Genomic DNA, 25,092 nt, shown 5'->3' with positions numbered 1-25,092 from the left:
AAAACCAAAGGCCTGACTTCATCTGAGACAATATCCTCCTCACCCTCCCATTGCCCTCACTGGAAATGAGGGCACCCACTCCGCACCCTCCCCCTCACCTCCAACAACCAGCTGAAAGCCAAGGCTGGTTTGCTCCTGAGACAAAGGCTCTGCTCCATTGCGTCAGTTCACCTCCCTGCCCTGCTGGTGTCAGCAAGGTCACAATCAAGCTGGTGACCCCACCAGCCTCATCTCCCAGCCGGTCCTGCCAAACCTTCTTGACATTGCCAGTTTGTGACCATGAAGGCCACATGGTCCTTCCAAAACTCAAATGCAAGGGATTCGTTTCTCCCCAAGAAAAGGTACAAAATTGAAGCACACACGTAGGGGGACCCTGGGAGTTCAAGGAGCCCAGGTTAGAAATCCTTAAACCCAGCCTGCTTCCCAGAGGGGCTGGCTTGATGACCATGAGTGCTGCCCTCTCCTTTTCCCCACTGGGCTAACTTCTAACTCCTCACCTGTGACATGGCTCAAGATCGCTTCTCTTAGAAGGACGTCCCGATCCGCCGCTACCCCACATGACCCCCAAGCTGGATTGGTGCCTGCATTCATTCCCAGGGCTGCCATGAAAAGTGACTGCAACGGCAGCAGCTGGATACAAAAGGGATTTACTCCTTCCCAGCTCTGGAGGCCAGAAATCCAGGTGTCAGGACTGTGCTCCCTCTGAAGGCCTAGGGGAGGACCCTTCCTTGCCCCTCCCAGTGTCCCGTGGTTGCTGGCATCCTCTGTGTCCCTTGGCTTGGGACAGCCCCTCTCTAATCTCTGCCTCCACCTGCACATGGCCATCTTCCCTGGATGTGCCTCCAAAACTCTCTCCTTTATATAGACACCAGTCATTGGATGTAAGCCCCACCCTACTCCAGTGTGACCTCATCTTAACTCCATGACATCTGCCAAGGTCCTTATCCAAATGGCCTTTATCCCAATAAGGTCACATTCACAGGTATCGGGGTTAGGCCTGGAACGTATCTTTTTTGGAACACTATTCGGCCAGCCCACACCAGCGCCCCCAACAGGCGCTACTGTGCATCCTTTTCATGCTGTTGTGTAATGATCTGTTCCTGAGTATCTCCCCAAGTTGGCCCAGGTCTTTAGAGATACCTGGTTCATCTCCTTTCCCCTGGGGCCTCACACAGTACTGGGCCCAGAAGATACTCAGTGTGGACAGAATGAACCGATTACTTTATATTTTAATAAGGGTTATATCTGTGGGAAAAAATTAGAACATACCTTCTCCAGACAGTTTGAGTGTATTCTACTGAGATTTCAAAGCCATTTTACTCAGTTTCAAAGGTCTTTTAACGACAAGGATGTATCTGGCTAAATGAAAGAAAAAAATGGCCACAGTTTACCTCTGTAACTAGGCTCAGAATGAGTCAGGCTTCCACCTTCCAGCCTCGGCCAAAGAATCTCAAAGCTCTATGTGATGAAGTCACCGGAATGTTTACAGGGCAACCAGGGGAGGTGGCATACAAGCCCACCTTGTGACATTTCTTGTTAGCAGCAATCATCTCTTTGATGTTTACATCTGAGGCTTCTTTGATGAGTAAAACAAGTTTGCATGAGAGTTATTTAAAAGTTTTCTTAGTATTAAAATACATCCAGATAACGTCACACTGCTGATTAATCTACTTGTTACCAATTTTTTTTACAAATGGTTTATGTAGAAAATTGAGCAATAAAACAGTTTACCGTGCAAGCTCTTATAAGACTGATTGGTTTTCAATTTAGTGAAATATCTTTGACACTAAATTATAATGAGCATTGTTTTATAATTTATACCCAACCAAATTTGAGGTAGCTTATAGTTAATAATGCAGTTTAAAAACACTAAAACTGATTTTAAAAAAAAGCAAATAATGAGCTGGAGAAGTCATTGAATTAAACTCAAAAGCCTGGGCTAAAGATGGCACCAGCAGCCAGGTGTGGTGGCTCACACCTGTAATCCCAGCACTTTGGGAGGCCGAGGTGGGTGGATCCCCTAAGGTCAGAAGTTCAAGACCAGCCTGACCAACATGGAGAAACCCCATCTCTACTAAAAGTACAAAATTAGCCAGGCATGATGGCGCATGCCTGTAATCCCAGCTACTTGGGAGGCTGAGACAGGACAATCGCTTGAACCTGGGAGGCAGAGGTTGCGGTGAGCTGAGATAGCGCCATTGTATTCCAGCCTGGGCAACAAGAGTGAAACTCCATTTCAAAAACAAACAAACAAAAAAAGAGATGGCACCAGCACAGATGAATCACAACTGCAGGGTGAGTTCCCCACTGCAGAAGCAAAAGGGGAAATGTGAGAAATTTTATAACTTATTGCCTTTCCAATGAAATACACCATTTTATAAGGAGAGTCGTTTTATCTCCTGGGATGAAGCCTGGGTCATTATATAAATGTACAGTGGCTTTGTAAGCAGTTTCACAAACACAAGACAAATATAAATTTCACTGGATAATTCCAAGCCCCTTGCATCTGTTCAGTGTCTCCGTCACGTCATAATGGCTAAAACGCATTGCACGTTTATCGTGAGCCACACACCTGCTAAATGCTGGACAGGTGTCATCTCCTTTAATGGAAGAAATGACCTTGTGGGGAGGGCACCATGACTACTCATTTTACAGATGAGGAAGCTGAGCTCCATTTATGTCTCTTACCAGGTGTCACCCCTACAGTAAGACTGAAGCTGTGAGTTTGCAATACGAATAATCACTGTACATGATTAGGTGAAGGTAAAAGTAGAACAGCTTGAGTTTTGACGCCTGGTCCAGGTTGACGCTTGGTGCCACCACATTTTAACGCTGTCTAACCTTGGATGAGCCACGTAACCTCCTGGCCTCTGTTTGTTCCTCTGTAAGAGAGAGGCTGGCATAGGCTTTGTTGGGCTGGGAATTATTAAATGAAGCAAATAAAGGTTTTCATGGGCTCAGCACAGTGCTGTCATGGAACGGGCCCTCAAAAAAACAATGTGTTATTAGTCACAGCTTTACACATAATTTTCATCTCTCTCAGAAAATTATGGTTTATAATAAAGACATTTTGAAAGCCTATTCTACTGAATTTTGTGGTCACTTGGGCTCTAGCTGAATCTGAGACCCCTGGAGTGTGAGGCACAGTCTTCTGGCCCTTGGCGGCCAGGGTGGGGTGTTCCAGCTTTGCTTTCCCTGTGGCTGGAGTGTGGGTCTCTCCTGGTGATAGAGCAGGGGCACCAGCCTCAAGGATGATGACAACAGCCAAATACAATAATGCATGTGAAAGCACTCCACTCGTGGGTACCGCATTGATGTGATCATGCCACCATCTCAGTGCAGCAAACATTTACGGAGAAGATAGCACGTTTGAGGGCCTGAGTTGCGTGCTGAGATAGCAAAGATGCAGACAACACAGGAATCCCTGTCTCGGAAGAACTCACAGTCTAATGAGGAGATGACACACATAAAGAGGTATTTTTCCATGCATTGTGGATCTGACCATTTTCTTTTCTCTCACGAGTTGTCTCATTTTTTGAAACCCGTGATAAAATACACATAAAATGTACCATGTTCATCATTTCTAAGTGTGCGGTGGTATTAAATACTTTCCTAACATGCATGCAAGCATTACCATCATCCATCTCTAGAACTGTTTAACCTGCAAAACGGAAACTCCCTCCCCATTAAACACTAACTCCCCCTTCCCACCTTCCCCCAGCCCCTAACAACCACCTTTCTACTGTCTGTTCCTACAAATTTGCCTACTCTAGGAACCTCATACAAATGGAATCATACAGTATTTGCCTTTGTGTGGCTTATTTCACCTAACATGTTTTCAAGGTTCATCCGTGTTGTAGCGTGTGTCCGAATTTCCTTCCTTTTTAAGGATAAATGATATGCTATTGAATGTACATACTACAATATCCACATCCATACATCCATCAGTGGACACTAGTCACTGCTTAGCTATTGCAAATAATGCTGCAATGAACATGATTGTACAAACATGTATCCAAGTCCCTGATTTCAATTCCTTCTTAAGAATTGTCTTTTGCCTTTCATTCTATGGTTCTTGATCTTATTATACGATATTTTCTCAGCACAAACTAGTTCTTGTTTTGAGAGGTGGGTAGGGGTGGCAAGGAGATAGATCTATGGATAGATAATTTTGGTAGTAATCTTAAAACCATCTTTAAAAACATTCCTTCCTCCCTTCATGACCACTTGCACAGAGGGAGGAGGATATAAGAATGAGGGTCTTGTTTTCAGACCTTGATGGACATAAGCAGTCAGACACAGGTGGTCTCTGTTGTGCAACCCAAACACCTTCAATGTGGACATCAATATGACAGGAAGAGGAGGCACTCTCTTCTCAGAAAGATTCCAGAGCTGGGAGGCAGCCCAGGTCAGGGAGAACTGAGGCCTGGGTAGCAGGGACAGGAATCCCGCCAGGAAAACTAGGAAATTAGGAGCCTCACCTAAGCAGACAGTCAGGGCTTAGGCAGCAAGAAGGTGCACTGGGAGAAGTTGAAAGATGACAAGTTCCTCCCCATTTTGGGAGCCTTAGTAGGACACAGCATGATATGCTGGGAAGAGTCCAGACAGCAAGGACACTAGGCTCCAGATCCCACCTGGCCACTCAGCCATGTCAGCTCCTCCTCTGGGCTCATCTTCCTCATCTGCAAGGCAAGGAGTGCACGCACCCGTATGCCCTCTAGGGTGTCATCTAGCTCTGCCATGAGGGCTTGTCCTACAAGAGCTGGGGGCCATCGAGGGAGGGCGCATGTGAGAGGGAGGCAGTCTCCACTTTAGCTTTCTTCTCCCATTAAGTGGAAAACGCCATCATTTCCATCACTATGTACTCCCTCCTTTGTCAAGCTCACTGAACAAGAATCATTATTACATAGTATTGAAAGTCATAGTGTGGTTTGATTTCAGAGGGGACCATTTCTGCCCTTGCAGGTGGGTGGCAGAAAATTGGGATGCTTCTGTGGACAACAGTGGCCAGAAAGAGACGCCACCCCCAACTGCCACCCCAGCTTCCCCCTAAGGGAGATCCATGCTGCAACAGGGTCCCAATTACCAGACTCATTAGTCAGGCAACTTTCTGTAGGATGAGCATGGATGAATTATTTACTTTTAGTTCAGGACTGGTGAACAAGCAACCCACCAGGAAGAAAAATGGAACGTCTTTGAAACTTCCTGCAAAAGAGGACCTGGAGGCACATTCGGCCCACTGCAAAGCCACACACGTCGGTGAGACCAAAGAACTTGTCACCTCAGGTTCTTTCGTTAACAGACAGATTCATTATGTAAACAAGACACAAAAATATTTTCATAAGATGTCAGGATGGATTTCCTCTCCTTCCCCAGCAGCGACGTGACTCTTGTTTGTGGGACTGTGGGGCTTCTTGTCCTCTCATCTGTTCAGCTGAATTGGCCAGAGCAGAATGTCTGGAGCCCGGAGCTGGAGCCTGCAGAGATGATTACAGGCTCCGCCGTGAGCTGGACAAATGAGGTTGGGGCAGCATGTGAAAGCCCAAGTTGTAAATCTCTCATTATAAGAGCCATTAGCCACACGCTGCACATCGGGGGTCTGGAGAGCCACTGAAACTGGACATGGTCCGAGAGCGCAGCATCAAATGAAAAACCCAGGCTCAAGATGCTCACACCACTGCCATTATCCTGTGTCCCCACTTAGAAAACCAAAGTGGCCTCTCTACAGAACTCTCCAACGGCTTATCAGCAACGCCAGACAATTAGAACAAAGTTGTTCTTCTCCCTGGTGTGGGTTTGGTTTCGAGTTCTTTGGCTCTTTGTTTTTGCTGTTGTTGTTGTTTAATGGAGCAAGCAGCCCTGCACCCCCTGTCCTCTGTTATTCCTTGCTGTATAGCAGACCTTCAATTTAGGCAAGAGCAGGGAAACTGTCCTCTTAAATGGGTAGGCACATAAGAAACAAAAGCTGCCTAAATAGCTTGTCCACACCTGCCACAACACACACACACACACACACACACACACACACACACACACACACACACAGACACAGAAGCAGCAGAGGCAAAGAGGAGCAGGGCTCTCCAGAGAGGCCCCAGCTAGGAAGTTGCAGAGTCAGGCTCCCTCAGTCAAGTCTAAGAGAGGCCCCCATGTCTCTGACTTTTAGTCCCATTCTCTTCTAAACACAGCCCTTCCTGATGGCCTGAGATGATCTCTCCTCTCTCTGCAATTGACTATTTTTTTCTTTTTTTTTGAGACACAGTCTCATTCTGTTGCTCGGGCTGGAGTGCAGTGGTGTGATCTTGGCTCACTGCAAGCTCTGCCTCCCAGGCTCACGCCATTCTCTTGCCTCAGCCTCCCAAGTAGCTCAGACTACAGGTACCCACCACCACACCCAGCTAATTTTTTATATTTTTAGTAGAGATGGATTTCACCGTGTTAGTCAGGATGGTCTTGATCTCCTGACCTCGTGATCAGCCCACCTCGGCCTCCCAAAGTGCTGGGATTACAGGCGTGAGCCACCACACCTGGCCAACTAATTTTCTTAATAACGGCTTTATTGAGATATAATTTACATACCATACAGTTTACCCTTTTAAAGTGCACAGTTCAGTGGTTTTTGTATATTCACCAAGTTGTGCAACCATCACCAAATTCCAGAACATTTTCATCATCCCCAAAAGAAGTCCCATACCTGTTAGTAGCACTCCTCATGATCCCTTCACCTCAGCCCCTGGCAACCACTCATCTACTGTCTCTCTCTGGATTTATCCATTCTGGACATATCGTATAAAGTGAATCATATAATATGTGGCCTTTTGTTTCTGGCTTCTTCTGCTTATCATAATGCTTTCAAGGTTCATCTATGCTGTAACATGTATCAGGACATCCTTGCTTCTTAAGGCTGAATAATATTCCAGGGCATAGGTAGACCACGTATGTTGCATCTCTTCAACAGCTGATGGACATTTGAGTTGTTCCCCCTTTGGGGTTATAATACTACTACTGTGAAAATTCATGCACAAGTTTTTGAGTGATATATGTGTTCTATTCTTATATATACCTAGGAGTGGAATTGCTGGGTCGTATGATCATACCACATTTAAATTTGAGGAATTGCCAAACTGTTTCCCAAAGTGTACCATTTTGCATTCTCACTAGCAATGTATGAGGGTTTCATTTATCCCCAGCCTTCTTCACAGTTGTTATTGTCGTCTTTTGGATTATAGTCATTCTAGTGGGTGTGAAGTGGTATCTCCTTGTGGTTTTGATTTGCATTTCCCTAATGGCTAATGATGTGGAGCATCTTTTCATGTGCTTATTGGCCATTTGCATTTCTTCTTTGGAAAAATGTCTATCCAGATCCTTTGCTCATTTTATAACTGGGTTGTCTTTTCTTAGGATTTCTGGGGAAAAGGTGCTTAATGATGCCTCCCTACCCCTGCCAATGAGTGAAAGAAGCAGTGACAATTCTCAGACTCCGTAAGGCAGCATCTTGTATCTATGTACATTCAATGGCAGAGACATTTCTGTCATTTCTGACATGGGGGCTAGGAGAATGTTCTTTGATGTCCCACAGACATGAGTTTGAATCTAGCTTAGTCACTTATAAAATCTGTGACTTAGACAAGTCACGTAACTTCTCTAGGCCTCAGCTTCCCCATCTGCAAAACAGGGATTGTGATGTCTATTTCATCAGATTATTATGAGAGCTAAGAAAGAAGACACATAGAAAGCCCTTAGCATGCTGCCTGGCATGTGGGAAGCACCTAATACAACTTATTTTTTATTTATCCAGCAAATATTTATATAGCATTGACCACGGGCCAGGCATTGGTCTAGGCATCAAAGTCACGGCAATGAGCAAAACAGCCAGAAAAGTCTCTGCCCTCGTGGAGCTTATGTGCAGTTAACTTTCTTTAAAAAGCTAATGATGCTAGTTACTATTATAATTTAACATTTTTACTCTTGATTGCAAAATAAGTACGAGCTCATCAGAAACCAGAAACCAGGAAGACAAGATAAAGGAAGTTTCACTAATGAACTTGAACTTCAGAGAAAGACCAAGCATTAGCTTCAGTAATTACAGCTCTCCTGCCAGGTCCCAGTGTGGCCTTTCCTTCATCTCTGCTTGTAGAGAGAGACGGGGAAGGAGAGATGTCTGAGAAGCCATAGGCTGCGGGTCAACCAGGTCTCAGGAACAGGAAAAAAAAGGAGCAAACGCCAGATTTAGCATTTCCAGATATCTAGACAAAGAGAGAGATAATACTTACCAATAAATACACTTACTAATTTTGGGGAGTTTTAGAAGCATAAAAATAATTTTTTAAGTATAAAAAAATGAGAAGTGTGTGTGGGAAGAAAGAGCAAGGAATGAACCTCTTGATGCTTGAAAAACAGGTCCAACAGGGCTGGGTGGGGCTGAACATGAGACTGATTTACAGGGAAACTGCCAGCCTAGGCTAAAGAACACTTCTGAAGCGTGGTGGTGAAACTCATTTGAGTAAATGAAGTCCTGAGATCATGAGAAACACTGTTCTATTTAGAGGTCAGCAATTCTGCAGTGGCAACACTCAGCCCAACCATGCTCAAGGCCAGCTCCACCACAGCCCAGCACTGAGAGCCAAGCGAGTCACTGACCTCCTCTTGGTTTCCTCATCTGCAAAATGGGCTCAATAACCCTGATCCCATCTGCACCTGAGGCTGGACTCTCAGCTCCTTCTTAGAGGACATTCCTGCAGCCTGCAATGCTGCTTCTCAGCTCACTGTGGGGTTCTCTGTGCACCAGACAATAGCAGCCCCTTTGTATGTGTGAGCGGGAGAGGATAAGTCAAACCGAGGTAGACAGCAGTTATCAACAAGACTGCCATTTGGAGAAAGGTAGATCTACAAAGGCAGATGTAGCCAGGGATCTGCCCTATCAGATATCAAAACTTATTATAAAGGTGAGAAGAAAGGTAGGTCATTGCTACAGAAATAAACAAAAACAGGCTAGTGGAAAAGAATAAGGAACCCAAAAAAGAGACCCTCACATATATGGAAATGTGAAAAATAATGAGGTGAGACTATCTGTCAGTGGATATGCACAATAAACACAACATTTTACAAACTACAATGAATTATGCTGGGACAATTAGCTACCATTACTTTAAAAACCAAAATTAGACACCTTTTCCTTACCATACCTACAAATCAACTCCAGATAATCTAAAAACTTAAACGCAAAAGGTAAAACTTTAAAACATTCTTTAAAGATAAAATAGTTAATATTTTCATGATCCTGAATAGGAAAGGATATCTTTAGAATATTCCCAAAGACAAACACTATTAAATAAAAGTTTGATAATTTCAATTATTTTTAATGTAATAATTTCTGATCATCAAAAGATTCCATAAAGAGAGGAGGCGAGCCACAATTTAGAAAAAGATATTTGTAACCCATATAACAGACAAAGGGTTATTATGGTTATTTAAAACTAATTTTAAAAACTCCTGTAAATTAGTTTGAGAAAGATCAGCAACCCCATGGAAAAATAGACAAAGATGAAATAAGCATTTCTCAATAGAATCATATTTTTCCCTAAGCAACTGAAAAGATATTCAACCTCATTAGTAAAGAGAGAAAGGCAAAATAAAATGACAGTAAGAGACCATTTCGCATCTACCCAGATTGGCCAAAAATCAGTGATATTAAATATTGGCGAGGACGTCAGACAACAAGAGTTCCCATGCATGATCAGCGAGCAACAACTAATACGATCACTATGAAGAGTAACCTGGTCAACAGAAAGATGAAAGTACCTAACATCTAGCAATTCTGCTCTTATTTACAATATTTCATCAAAATCTAACACTTCATTGATTATAAGATGTGCCATTTAAAAATGTATCATCAAGGAATAAAAAGCTGCTAATTATACTCTAAGATGTCATTAATTTTAATACATATTCTGGTTTCAGAGATATTAAAATGTAAAAAAATGCATCTTAAACTCAATGAAATCTAGTATGTACATTAAAAAACCTCTTGTACATTTGCACTGGGATATATAAGACTGTTTATTGCATCAGTTTTTAATGGTGTCAAAAAAAGCCCCTGAAAACAACAAAAATGTTCTTTGACAAGAGAATTTATAAATAAATTGTGAAATATTCAACTAACTAGCAGTGAAAATATTATGAATAAACTATAGGTATGCACATTAACATGGATGAGAAAAAGCAAACCAAAATAAGAATGGAAACAGAAAATAATCAATCAATAAAACAAAAAAGAAATGATATAAAAACTTAACAAAGTTAAAAGGCAGTTCTTAAAAAAAAATCAGTCAAGAAAAAAATTTAAAACACACAGAAATTTCTATTGTCAGGAATAAGAGAGACATCACTGCAGAGACTACAGACATGAAACGGATAATAAGAGAACATTATGAATAACTTTCATGTGAATAAATTCAACTTAGAAAAAAATATACAAATCGCTTGAAAAAAAAAATACCTTACCAAAATGTTACAATATGAAACAGAAAGTATTAGGACCCCTATATCTATTAGAGAATTGACCCATTATCAAAAATCTTCCCATAAAGAACATGCCAGATCCAGGTAGCCTCACTGGACACAAGAAAATAAAAGGGGTAGAATGAGATAGAATGAGAAGGAAGAAACCAAACCAAGCCCAGGCAGCCTGCAGGCACATGCGGGAAAGAAGAATTCTATCAAACGTTTCAGGAAGAAAACATGCCAACCCTACAAAACATAAGAAAATAGAGGAGGCTAGCAAAAGCCTAACTGCAAAAGCTGATAAAGAGAAAAAAACAAAACAAAACAAAAGCAAAAGAGAGAGAAGGGGAGAAAGAAAGAATGAAAATTACAGATCAGGCCAGGCGCAGTGGCTCACGCCTGTAATCCCAGCACTTTGGAAGGCTGAGGCAGGTGGATCACTTGAGGCCAGGAGTTCAAGACCAGCCTGGCCAACATGGTGAAACCCTGTCTCTACTAAAAATACAAAAATTAGCTGGGTGTGGTGGCAGGTGCCTGTAATCCCAGCTACTCAGGAGGCTGAGGCAGGAGAATTGCTTGAACCTGGGAGGCGGAGGTTGCAGTGAGCTGAGATCACATCACTGCACTCCAGCCTGGGCAAAAGAGCAAAACTCCATCTGAAAAAAAAGAAAGAAAAAAGAAAATTACAGATCAAATATCTCTCATGAACATAGACCAACAGCTCTCAGCTGGGGTTGATATTGCTGCCCAGGGGACATTTGGCAATGTCTGAAGACATTTTTGGTTGTCACCCTTTGTGGGAGAATGCAACTGGCACTGGCGGGTAGACGCTAAAGCAATCAGGGGTGCTGCAAAACCCCTGAGGATGCACGGGACAGCCACATGACAAACGATTGTTAGGCTCAAAGTGTCAACAGATCTAAGGATAAGAAACCCTGACATAGACACAAAAAGCCTTAACAAACGATTAGAAATAAAATCTAACAATGTATAAACAAGATATATTTAACCTGACCAAGTAGAGTTTATCCCAGGAATGGTGCTGGAACAAACTGGATATTCCACCGAAGAATAATATACCTCAACTCTTACCTCAAATGCTTCACAAAAATTAACTTGAAAAAAATCACGGACCTAGCTCTAACATTAAAACTACAAGGCTTTTAGAAGAAAATAGAGCAGGATATCTTTGTAAACTAGGAGGAGGCAAAGTTTTCTTGCACCCAGAAAGTAACAACTATAAAAGAAAAAGAAGGTAAATTAGACTGCATTAAAGTTTAAAACTTTGATTCATAAGGAGAAATTGTTAAGAAAATAAAAAGGGAAGCCACAGACTGGGATAAAATATTTGCAAACCATATTTCTGGCAAAGGACAGATATCCAGGATATACAATGAACTCCTACAATTTAATAATAAAAAGACAACCAACCCAATATAAAATGGAGTTACCTAATGTTTAACTACCCTCACTGGGTTGGAAATCACACACATTTGGCTAGTTTCTGGGTAGCTGTGTGTAACATATAAACTTAGGCAGTTACCCCCCACATCCAGTGCAATGCACCCCCCGGTCATATACAACTTCGCTCTGGAGTTAGGGTGGACTTCCACCTTTTCCAGATATGCCTCCAGCCTGCCAGGGCTAAGCCTGTTTTTCTTCCATCTCATTGCATCTCAGCCTGCCATGTCCCTAACTTGACCTATGGCTCTACCTGTGGATGGTGGGTAATTTTATGATGATCCTCTTGGGTGGTCTCAAATGCTCAGTGTGTAAACTGCCTCCTCATTGTAAATGTGACCTTCTAAGAGGCCACAGAGGCTGGGGTCCAAGGCCCTGATTCCAGTGGCTGGCATCACAACTGCATCTTTCTCCCATTCCCTATCCTGTTTCTTGGTCCCAGAAACCTCAGAGAAGACAGCTCCCTCATGGTCTCTGAGCTTTGGCCAGTGGGTTTTACGGAGCTCGATCAAAGTGGCATCACTCTCAAACGAACCCCTGATAAGTAAGGTTTGGACTCATATAAATAGCGAGCACATGGCCGGGCGTGGTGGCTCACGCCTGTAATCCCAGCACTTTGGGAGGCCAAGGTGGGTGGATCACGAGGTGAGGAGATCGAGACCATCCTGGCTAACACGGTGAAACCCCGTCTCTACTAAATATACAAAGAATTAGCCAGGCGTGGTGGCAGGTGCCTGTAGTCCCAGCTACTCCCGAGGCTGAGGCAGGAGAATGGCGTGAACCCGGGAGTTGGAGCTTGCAGTGAGCCGAGATCGCGCCACTACACTCCAGCCTGGGCGACAGAGCGAGACTCCGTCTCAAAAAAAAAAAAAAAAAAAGAGTGAGCACAAAACAAGTGTTTTCAAAAATCTAAAATAAAATAAAAGCTTGCTACTGTATGATTATTATTATTATTATTATTTTTATTTTTGAGACGGAGTCTCGCTCTGTCGCCCAGGCTGGAGTGCAGTGGCGCGATCTCAGCTCACTGCAAGCTCCACCTCCCGGGTTCACGCCATTCTCCTGCCTCAGCCTCCGGAGTAGCTGGGACTACACGCGCCTGCCACCAAGCCCGGCTAATTTTTTTGTATTTTTAGTAGAGATGGGGTTTCACCATGTTAGCCAGGATGTTCCCGATCTCCTGACCTCGTGATCCGCCTGCCTCGGCTTCCGTAAGTGCTGGGATTACAGGCGTGAGCCACCACGCCCGGCCTGCTATTGTATTATTAAGCCTCACATCAACCCAGTGGGACTTTCGACAGTATACTTGTGGGCTTCTCTCTTGGCTTCATAGATAATATGCTTCTGCTTAAATCTCTTCCCAGCCATGTCATACATATTTTAGTTCTGAAAAATTAAGATCAAGATGATAGCATTCCTAAGTTCCTTGAACACAGAAGTGAGACCAGTCCGTTTAAATTCAAGGAAATCTGTCTTATCATTTAAAAACCAGCTCAAATTGTTTCAGAACTTTTTGTCCCCGGACAAAACAAACCAGTCCTGTTTTCAGGGCACATTGTATTGTAGCGATTGTGTGATTGGGTGGTCATTCCCCTGGATGGACTGTAGCCCTCTTGGGGGACAGGAGCCCCCACCTTTGAGTCCTCATTGCCTAATTCTGGACATGGGGAGATAACAAGGAGATATGATCTCAGACAGTAAAGGACCCGAGGCCAGGTTTGACTTCAGTCAAGTTAACCCCTCAGAGCCTGTGTCCTGTCTGCGAAATGAGAATACACATCACACTCACTTTAGGGAATTGTTTCAGGCATGAAAAGCTCTTAGCACAAGTGCCTGGCACATTGCAGAAGCTAACAAGTGGCAGCTGCCAATAGGTATGTGAGCTAATTAAATGTTTGCTGAACTGGGCTGAATTACAAATGCTGGATCTTCCAGAGTGGACCCAATCCAGAGTGTTTGGGTGGCACCTTGCCATTGAGATTAGGAACCCCGTGCGAGCTGGGGCCACATTAGACCAAAGCCTCCAAAATTGCTGTACACATAGAGAAGGGGGAGAAGGAGATGTGAAGATCCATTATGAGGAGGAATCTGCTCTTCCCTGTCCTCCTGTCCTCCCTTGGAACTGCCAGCCGTTCAGGCTGAGGATTTCATCTTGCCCCAACGAGATCAGCTTTCCTTGAGAACCCCCTGCATTGCACAGCCAGGGTGCAGATCCCACCTCCAACGATGACACTGCAGAGCTTACCTGCTTGTGCCAAACTCAGGTTTCTTGGCTGCTTGTACCCTGTGCTTCCAATGTGGGCCTGAGAACTCATATGCTCTGTGTCCAAACGACTTCTCTGACTTTGCCACTTGAGAATTTCTGGTCATCTCTTCTCTGCCATTTCAGTTTCTCTGGTGTCAATGCCTGCCATTTTTCACAGTGCCTCTGCTCTTAGAGTTGTAAGTGGACATCTTTCTCTCCAATTCTCTTAGTCCTTAGGATCTGTCTGAAAGATATTTTTCCCGAAAGAGCCTTCTGCAGTGTTTGGGTGACCTGCTCTCTCCTTTTATGGGAGTATCATTGGTGTCATTGAGCAAGATCCAAAAAGCACATCCACCACTTCCATGGTGTCTACAGAAAAAGCTCTGCCACATCCTTCTTCCACTTCCAAAGGAAGAAAAGATGATATCACCATTGGGTCCATGCCACCTTCGTTTTTCTACTCAGTATGTCAGAATTCTAGAAGTGGACTCTGGGTCTGTGTGTTTCTTCTGCTTTCCCTACACCCTCAGCAAATTGAAGAAATGGGGAGCAAGTGGTGGCTTTGGAATCTCTCTCTTCCGCGTAGTGGGAAGATGGCGCTGCCCTTCCACAGACCTGCAAGCTCTGCACTCGCATTTGTTTCCCGTGGTGGCCTCCATGGAGGTCACACTCACTCCATTAGCACCTGCCTCCTGGCAGCAGTGGGCCACTTCCCACCTCACTCCTTCAGGAGCTGAGACCAAGGTGGTTTGCTCAGAGTATCTGAGACCACACTCATGAAAGAGCCACATATTATCACCCCAGGAAATTTTAAAACAGATCCTTGAATATATTGTGAGATTGTGAGAGAAGTATTCACAATGTAAACCCCTGGTAGAGGGAATCTGATAAATACACACACACACACATACACACACACACATATATATATACACACATACATGTACAAATATGTGTGTATGTTTAGAGAGAGAGAGAGATTCACACAAAATTGTAATTTTTTTCATTTTTTAAAAATTTGTCTTCTGTCCGACAAGTTAATGGGTGCAGCACACCAACATGGCACATGGATACATATGTAACAAACCTGCACATTGTGCACATGTACCCTAGAACTTAATGTATAATAATTTAAAAAAAAATTTGTCTTAGATCTCCCCAGTGGAAATAAACGTGGAGAAAAATGGCCATTTCTTCCACAGGTGACAGTGAAGAGCTCTCCTCTGCCTTAGCCAGCTGGGTTTTTCCTTTCTGAACACCCTCATTAGAGAGCACAGCATGGATAAAAATGAGTCATAAAACCCCCTATGAAGCAGAGCTGCCCCTGCACTTCCAGCTCAGGCCCACGCTAGGAGTGAGCACAGGAATCCCTGCTCAGGCTTTCTCTTCTCCAAGAACCATCTGACATCAGTGCAGAGAGTCCATCGTTACGGGGCAGGTGGAGCAGAATCTAGATGTGCGCCGAAGTTTTTTTCCACTGGTGTGGAACAAAGTCTCAGCCCTCGTAAAGGGCCATCAAAAGGGACATGGCTAAGACAGTGCACGCCCACCATCTGCAGGGTATGGCTCTCTCAGGGGTCCTCTGTGGCCACGGTGCACTGCATGGGAACAGTGGGCCTCCTCCGACAGGGACAATCAGCTCTGCCATTGGATGCAAGATGCCCGCCCACCCCCCTCCACACACACACATGGATATGGGCTTTTGATACTACTTTGAACTTGGGGAAGAGCCCATTAGGATGGTGGTAGCAGGTCGCAGAGGAGGGTAAGGAGGCATCTCCCTATAATAGTAAAACACAGATGACTCTCCCCACACTGCCGCCTCAGCAATTAGCTGGGGCTTGGCGCTGTCCAAGATTTCAGGAAACAGCAAGAGTACTTTCCTTTCCTGACTATTGCCTACTAACTGTGTAAGGACATCAGATGGATCACCCCAGGCCTCACGATTGCCTAGTTCCTTGGTGGAAAGATCCTCATTTTAAAGAAAGAGAAGCACAGAGTCGGAGCAGCTAAGCAACCAGCTAAGAGACGGGGAGTTCGACCCAGACTGCCTGACTCCAGACCCAAGCTGTCCCACCAAGCTACACTGGCATCAAGGAAAGGAAAGGTTTCAGCTTTGGTGATCTCCACACCAAGACTGTCCTCCATGAACCAGTAAGGAAAGCTGCATTTGTGTTTCTACAGAAAAAAATTGTTCTTGAATTCCTTTGGGGCCCTCCCAAGTCTGATAAAAATGTCTCCCATTCAAAGGCAGCCCTGAAAATCTCCCAGCAGGAGACCTGGCCAGGAAAGGAGGCTCAGGGCTGCTTGATCACGTGGACTTTGTGCTTCCCCTAAAATATGAAGCTTCTGAGGGCTGGATTGGGTAAGTCAACCACCACCCCGCCAACTCTGTGGAACCTGTAATAGGAACACCTGAGATTAAACAAACACGGGAAAGTAAAAATAAAGAGGACTGTAAGTGGGTTTGGTGCTTATCTTCTTTTCCAACAAAAGATAACAGGTAATTGCTTTTTTATCACTAGCACTTGAAATTTGAAAGGAAAGAAGGAGCCAGGCTTGATATCACACATAAACTTTGCAGTCCACAGATCCTTAACTTCCCCTTCTCCTGCTAAGGCCCAGCAGTCAAATCACCCTGATGCCCTTACATGATTCAATAAGAAAAATAGCCCAGAAGCAACAAAAGAAATGGCTACCATGTCATTTCCAACAGGAGGGTTTATGTGACTGATGACACATATAAATTCCCCTTCCTTTTGCAAAAAGAAGCTTTAAATTATCCTCAGTTCTCTAAATGTAGCCTTTACCTAAAAAGAGATGTTTGAACAGGTGGAATGAGACAGTTTATGGCCTTCCTAGAAAATGAGAAAGCTATTGCCTAGCAACCTAGCCCCCCAAAACTCCTGCTGGTTAACTTTATCTTCTGAAAACGGAACATCTTTAATAGACAGCTACTGCCTGCAGCTACCAAAGTAAAGAGCCGCACAGGGAGGCCTCTCTTTCCCGCTTGGGCCTTTGACCAGTGCAAAAGCCTCGGGTCTGAGCTTCGAAGGTTGTTTTCCTCCAAGATTAGGATCCTTGGATTTCTCACCACTTTTTAAGTTCTCTTATAGCTCAGCTTGACAGAAATACACTCTTTCCTGTCTAAAGAGTTCTCTGGATCCCAAGAAATTCTACAGCCCAGGAGAGATATTGCTCTTTCATCTGAAGGTAATTCCCAGGTTTCAACTTACTATTGGAAATTTTTAATTGATAATATTTATTGAATGCTGTTATGGGTTGACTTGCATCCCCTCAAAATTCCTCTGTTGAAATCCTAACCCCCAGTACCTCAGAATGTGATCTTATTTGAAAGAGGATTGTTGCAGGGGTAATCAAGTTAAAATGAGGTCATTAGAGTGGGCCCTAACCCAATCTGACTATTGTACAGAAAAGGGAACATTTAGAAACAGACGTACACTGGAAGAAAGCCACATAGAAATGAAGGCAAGGATTGGGGTGATTGTATTAGTTCTCACACTGCTAATAAAGATATACCCAAGACTGGGTAATTTACAAAGGAAAGAGGTTTAATGGACTCCCAGTTCCACATGGCTGGGGAGGCCTCACAATCTTGGCGGAAGGCAAAAAAGGAGAAAGGCACATCCACATGGTGGCAGGCAAGAGAGTGTGTTCAGGGCAACTCCCTTTTATAAAACCATCAGATCTCATGAAACTTATTAACTATCATGAGAACGGCATGGGAAAGACCCACCTCATGATTCAATTACCTCCCACAACATGTAGGGATTATGGTAGCTACAATTCAAGATTAGATTTGGGTGGGGACACAGTCAAACCATATCAATGATGCTTTTACCAGCCACCAAGGATTGTTAGCGAACCACAAGAAACTAGGAGAGAGACATGGAACAGATTCTTCTGCATGGCCCTCAGAAGGAACCAACATCTTGATCTCAGACTCCTAACCTCCAGAACTGTGCATCAATAAATGCCTGTTGCTTAAGCCACCAAGTGCATGGTGCTTTGCTACGGCAGTCCTATGAGACTAGCACAAAGGTTTACCACTTGCCATGCATTGTTAATAGGTGTATCCTTTCCCCTTCTCCTATAACTCCTCCAGCAAATCCATGTTTGATTAACCATATTTAACACAGAGGGAATGTGTGACTCAGAGGAGTGAGTAACTTGTTCGGCATCCCACAGCTCCAAAGTGAAGGAGCTAGAATTCAAACCCAAGTTGGATGCCTTGGAAACCCATGCTTAACCCTATGCCATTCTACCTCTGCTTATTCTATATATGGTTCCCATCACCTGATCATGAAGGGTTTCCTCCAAAAGTAGCTAAAAGCACAGCCAATTGCTAACCGGGCCAGGGAAACCCCAATGCCAAGGCACGATGAAATATTTAATGTGTTGAAGTGCGGCATGCCAGCTGAGCTGGAGCCGGGAACTGGTCCTTGGCTGATGGGGAAGAGATTTCTGCTGCATAAAGCTAGGCCTGGAGCAAAATTAGCTTTGAAGTTGATTAAACATCCCCAGCTGCAGGGCCATGGGGAGAAAGTCTGGAGGCAGCCCCCGCAGTCCCCACAGTCCCAGCTCAGAGCAAGACAGCAGGCGGGGACCTTTCCACCCCAGTGGCAGATCAGGAGACTTCAGAAGGAATTTTTCACTTTTGGAATGTGCAGCAACTCATCTGAATTAGCGCCTTTAGCAGGAAAAGCAAATCGGCTGTGAGTGGAATCCATGCTAGGGTTCTGTTCCGCAGCAGAGAGAGGCTAAAATTATTACAGACAGGTGAAGGTGAATTTATACTGCAAACAAGGTCACTGTGTTTATAAAACTAACACATGGGGGGAGGATGTGTGTGAAAGGATTCTTGATTGTTAATGGGAGTCTCTGCAGTAGCGTTTTAAGGCAGGAGTGAAGCTTTCATATCAAAGAAGCTACTGCCACATACCATGCTAGTTAAAATGAGAGGCCATATGAATAAATGCATTTTAGTGATTCTTCTATTCACACAGCCAAACTACTATAGAAATAAATTCATTCCATAAATATAATATGAATGAGATGATCAAGTTCTAAAACCTGGGGAAAAATATTTAATAAAGCAAAAGAAATATAATATTTATTTTGTGATTTCTATAAAATGGGCAAACTTCTAAGACTAATATATTTGGAAAAGTTTGTAAATTAACTTTTTCCAGCAAATAGTTATTAAATCCGTTGCATGACTTGTGAATTTTTTAATTTCATATAAACAATGAAATTTATTGTGATGAACCATGAAATGCTAAATAATGAAACTTGAGATGCTAGGAACAGGCAAGCATTCCCAGGCTCACTGGGGGTGCTGCTAACACAGAAAGATTGCAAAGAAAGGGGCATGAAGCCGGAATGGACGATCACTATTTCAGGTGATACAATTATCTACCTGTAAATCCAAGGGTTTTAACTGAAAGCAATTAGAACTACTAGGAGTGCTGAACAGTTTAGCCAGAATCAAAGCAGCCTCCAAGAATAAATAACTTTCATAAAGAGCAGCAATAATCAATTAGAAAATATCAGGAGAAAAAATTAACAACGGCAACAAAATTATAAGACCTGCAGGAAGACATCTAACATAAAATATGCAAGACCTATATCAAAAGTATCATAAAATTATACTGGAGGAAATAAAAGGAGAACTTAATGAATGAGAAGGCTTAATATGTTTCTAGATGAAAAAGTAAAAGCTGTAAAGTCATACCTGCCCAAGTTAATTTATAAAATTCCAGATTTAATAAAAAACTTGACAATTAGATTTATAAATTGAAATGGAAGAGAGAATCCGTAAGAATCACCAGAGGCTGGGTGCAGTGTCTCATGCCTGTAATCCCAGCACTTTGGGAGGCCAAGACAGGAGGATCACTTGAGCCCAGGAGTTGAGACCAGCCTGGGCAACACAGTGAGATCCCATTTCTACAAAAAGTTAAAAAGTTGGTCAAGCATGGTGCCACGTGCCTACAGTCCCAGCTACTCGGGAGGCTAAGGTGGAAGAATCACTTGAGCCTGGGAGCCAGGCGGTGCAGTCAGCTGAGATCATGTCACTGCACTCCAACCAGGGAGACAGGGTGACAAAGTGAGACCTTGTCTAAAAAAAAAAAAAAAAAAAAGAACCAAGATAATTAGTGAGAACATACAATGAGAGAGGACTACTGCCATGCTGCATATGGAAACTTACACTAAGGCAGTATTAAGTAAAACAGTGTGGTCTCAGCACAGGAAGAGATGGATAGATCCATGGAAGAAAACTGAGTAAGACATCCACATATATTTGGGAATTTAGTTTATGAAAGGAATATTTTAAATCAAAAGGAATATTTGTGTATAATATTCGTAATCTGTTTGGGGATAATGTTATAGTCCGTATTTAAAGCCATACACCAAACTAAATTTAAAATGCATTTAAGGTATAAACATAAAAAAGTGAAATTTTCAAAAATAATAGAAGGATATTTTGATACTACTGGAAGTCTTATTAAAGAAGACAAAATATCTGGAAGCCATGAAAGATAAAGAGCTGGACTATAACAAGTAATTTTTATATGACAAATGTATTACACAAAATAAATAAGATGCTTAACAGACTGGAAGAAAATACTAATATTCTGGCTATCAAAGTAACTCCTATGATTGTGTTTAGAAAAGTGAGTAAATGATTTGAACATGGATGTTACTGGAAAATAAATACAATGGGATAATACATACTAAAAAGATGCTAGAGCTCTTTAGCAATTGGATAAATAAAATTTGAAACAATATTTAAAGAAAATAAAATAACAATGTACATCAAAGGGCATCAGCAAGAAAGTGAAAAGATAATCAACAGAATGGGAGAAAATATTTGCAAATCATATACCAAATAAAGATTTAATATCCAGAACACATCAAGAACTCTTATAACTCAACAACAAAAGACAAGCAATCCAATTTAAACATGGGCAAAGAACTTCAATAGACATTCCCTAAAACAGATGTATGAACGGCCAAAAAGCACATGAAGACATGCTTAACATTATTAGTCATTAGAGAATGCAAATCAAAACTGCAATGAGATACCACTTCCAACCCACTAAAATGGCTATAATTAAAACAAAACAGAAAATAACAAGTGTTGGTGAGGATGTAGAGAAATGGAAAGTCTCATCTGTTGCCAATGGGAATGTAAAATGCTGCAGCTGCTATGGCAGTTCCCCAATAAGGATACAAAGAATTACCATATGACCATATGATCATGCATACAAACCCCAAATAATTGAAAACAGGGGTACATACTTTCACAAAGTGTTCATATCAGCACAACTTACAATAGCCAAATAGTGGAATCAACCTAAATGTCCATCAACAAATGAATGGATAAATTGTTGTACATACATTCAATGGAACGTTATTCCAACAAAAAGGAATGAAGCCATGACACATGCTATTACATGGGTGAACCTTGAAAACATGATACCACATGAAAGAAGCCAGACACAAAAGGTCATATAGTGTATGATTCTCTTTACGTGAAATGTCCAGAGTAGGTAAATTTACAGGGATGGAAAGCAGATTAGCAGTGTTTAAGTACTGGGGGAAACAGGGACTGGGGAATAGGAAACGACTGCTTAACGAGTATGAGGTTTGGGAACTAGGCCGGGTGCAGTGGCTCACATCTGTAATCCCAGCACTTTGGGAGGTCGAGGCAGGTGGATCACTTGAGGTCAAGAGTTTGAGTCCAGCTTGGCCAACATGGTGAAACCCCATCTCTACTAAAAATACAAAAATTAGCTGGGTGTGGTGGCAGGCACCTATAATCCCAGTTACCCGGGATGCTGAGGCAGGAGAATTGCTTGAACCTGGGAGGTGGAAGTTGCAGTGAGCAGAGATCGCACCACTGCACTCCAGCCTGGGTGACAGAGCGAGACTCTGTCTCAAAAAATAAATAAATAAAAAACAAAATACTTAAAAAAAAAAAAAAAAGATTTGGGAACTAGATAAAAGTGTTTGTTGCACAGCATTGCGAATGCACTAAATACCACTTAACTGTTCACTCTAAAATAGTTAATTTCGCATTATATGAATTTTACCTCAATTAAAAAAGCAACAAGGAGATACTGTGTCTTTTCCTTAGCATGGCAAATACACACACACACACCTATAAAAATCCAGCATCAGGGTGTGGGAAGGTGGTTATTCCCAAACTATTGGCTGAAATGTAGACTGGTAGAACATTTACGGGAGGAAAACTTGGCAGTATCTATTGAAATGCACAATGTACATACACATACCTTGTGACTCATCTATTTCACTTGTAGGATTCAATGCCACATGTGCCTCAAGATATGTGTATATATGTATATATTCTGTTCACTGGTGTTTTGTTTAGTTACAAATGAAACAAATTTAAAAATTTTAAAAACTCTCAAATGTGTGATGTTGGTTTTGTTGAGAGCCTCAGAGAAGAAAGTGAACAACCAATTGGTCTCCAATTTCCCTTGAAAATTCCTTAAATCATCCATAAATTACATATATGTGTTTTGTGTGAACTCCATACAGCAATACAAATGTGTAAATATATTAATTTACAGTATAATATATAGTTTCATAAAGTGGCTGTAATAAAATGAAATCACTTAAGTGCTGTGCTGCTTAGACACAGTTCAACAAATTTGTAAATATTCAAGCCTGCCAGCTCTGCTTGCCCGTCAATCATCAACCGTTTGTGCACCTCTGTTCTTTCATCTGAAAAATGGGGATAAGAAACATTCCTGCCTCAAAAGGTTATTGAGAGGATGCAATGAAGTTAATTCAGATAAAGTGCTTAGCATTGTCTGACACATCTTGAGCACACAGTAAGTGTAGGATATTATTAGGCACTCAAGGGGTTGACATTTGGAAAGGAGAGGTAGGTAATTCAGGACAATTTTTCTATAATTCAAGGTGATGAGGGCTACGGCAGCATAGGACATGCTAACATGGAGTATCAGACCTTCCCATCATCACTGAGTACCGTGGAAGCTGCGGGTCACCCCATTCCCTGAGACCAGGCCAGTGGCTCATGGTGGAGACAAACAGCTAATATGCTTTTGCCTCTGATGGTCACAGATTCCATTTCTCCATGCCTGTGCTTTCTACCATTAGCACATACACTTAAGAGTTTCCTGTGTTTGTTCTCTGGAAAATAAACTGTTGGAAAGAAAGATCAGTTTTCATTAGCAGTGCCATTACTTTCAAGAAAATGCTTTCTCAAAAGCAGTAAAGGCTGGTATCAATGTGACCTCCCCTGAAGGCCTTGGTGAGCTACTGACCTGAGCCTCAAGGCTGTTACCACACCTCAGCCACATACCAGGGTCGTGGTGACATGTCAGCAGAAGTTGAAGGAGGCTAGGTGGGACTAGGGCAAGCTGGAGAGCCCCGTGCTCCAGGGGTGGGTGACTCTCAATTCAGCTGATGGAAGCACAGGTCTGGTGTTGCCAGATCTTCTCATTTTTAAAGAAAAACTCTATGCTTGAATTTTTATGTGAAATGTTACAATTTTTTAATATTGTCAACTAACTCAAAGTAAATGACAGAAACTCCTTGGGGCCAACCAAAGACTTTTTGAGATGGACCTGGCCAAGGGGCCCCTGTTGGTGACTTCTGTGACATACATTTATCCTTACAGATGTGAAACTGCATCTGCTCATAGACCATGACTGTAAATATCATAGGAAAACAATCTGCTGTACCCTTTGGGTCCTACCAAGCCCAGCATTACATGGGACGTGGCTTCCCATCCCCAGCCTGTCAATCATCCGCCTCTAGAACTTGGCCCATCCTCCCCTCCACAAGGCACTCATGGGCCACTACCCCTGCTGGGGGCCATTGCCTGAAATAACACCTGTAACTGTACAGTGCTATCCACACGACTCACTTCAGAAAAATAAACCATAAGACACATTCTCAAGCAAGAAAGCACATGTGAGAGTCTTTTTTTCCTTTCCATTGAAAGTTAACAGAATTTGTGGCATTTGGCATCTCTGCTTTGTTGGTGGAAATTTTAGAAAGACTATGTTAAATGAATATAAAGAGGAATGATAGATTTAGAGGAAGGAAACTACAAAGCCACCAGGCAATGCCGCAGAATTGATTTTTCTTAAGTGAGGTGAGTGAATAATCGCGTAATTCATGGGCTGGGGGAGGTCCTCTGAAATCCATTCTTCCCTGATGGTGTAATGCCCCTGCCTTGCCCTATTGATCCTGTCCATTTGTACCACCAAAAGGGGTAGGGGGCACTTTGATTGCCTGGTGATTTTCTGTACTATTCCCCTTCCTATTGATTGGCACCAGTAGGGTGACAAATGTTGAAACTAGGCTAGATTTTCCCATCCTTGGTGTGGACGAAATGATTTTTAAACACCACTGTTGTTTTCAGAAGAGATAAATGCTGACCTATTATTTAAAAGATGTGGTGCGATGTTAACCTGTGCCTGAAAATAAGCATCTTACAGCTCAGCCAAAGTCACGCAGGTCATGTGTAATGCACCCCACCTTCCCATGCCCTCCTAACACCCTTGTTCGATCTCTGTTTCGTAATCATACCCAGCCCTCCTCTGATCTCTCTCATCCTCCGGAGCCAGGTCTCTGACCTCTGGGACCCATGCAAAAGGAGGTGAAATGGAGTGTAGTAAAAATCTCCCATAAACTACAGTTCAGTGTACAAAAGTTACAAGCCACGACTGGTTTTCCAATATCCTAACCCTTCTTGGTCAATGTGTCCCTGTAGCCTTAATTAATTCCTTTTTCTTCCCCTTTTATAATGTTAAGGAAGGCATCTTGACCTGCACTGCCTGGCCCAGTGAATGATACAAATC

At 42.8% G+C, this 25,092-nt stretch overlaps 1 protein-coding gene across 4 annotated transcripts in view; it reads right to left on the bottom strand.

Moving 5' to 3' along the window:
* Nucleotides 1-25,092, bottom strand: part of C3H10orf90 (chromosome 3 C10orf90 homolog) — a 253,220-nt gene that overhangs the window by 97,160 nt on the left and 130,968 nt on the right. Inside the window, exon 1 of one of the 4 annotated variants that reach the window (XM_030805479.1) lies at nt 99-831. The exons of the other annotated variants lie outside the window; for them this stretch is intronic. The gene's annotated coding sequence lies outside the window, so the exon portion shown is untranslated. Of the gene's footprint in view, nt 1-98; nt 832-25,092 lie in introns of those variants that run through there. 4 annotated transcript variants of the gene reach the window in all.

Source organism: Nomascus leucogenys, chromosome 3 (assembly GCF_006542625.1).
Source record: "Nomascus leucogenys isolate Asia chromosome 3, Asia_NLE_v1, whole genome shotgun sequence".
Lineage (NCBI taxonomy): Eukaryota > Metazoa > Chordata > Mammalia > Primates > Hylobatidae > Nomascus > Nomascus leucogenys.
Note: the sequence above shows the minus strand (reverse complement) of the source record. Positions and strands in the feature narration are given on the sequence as shown.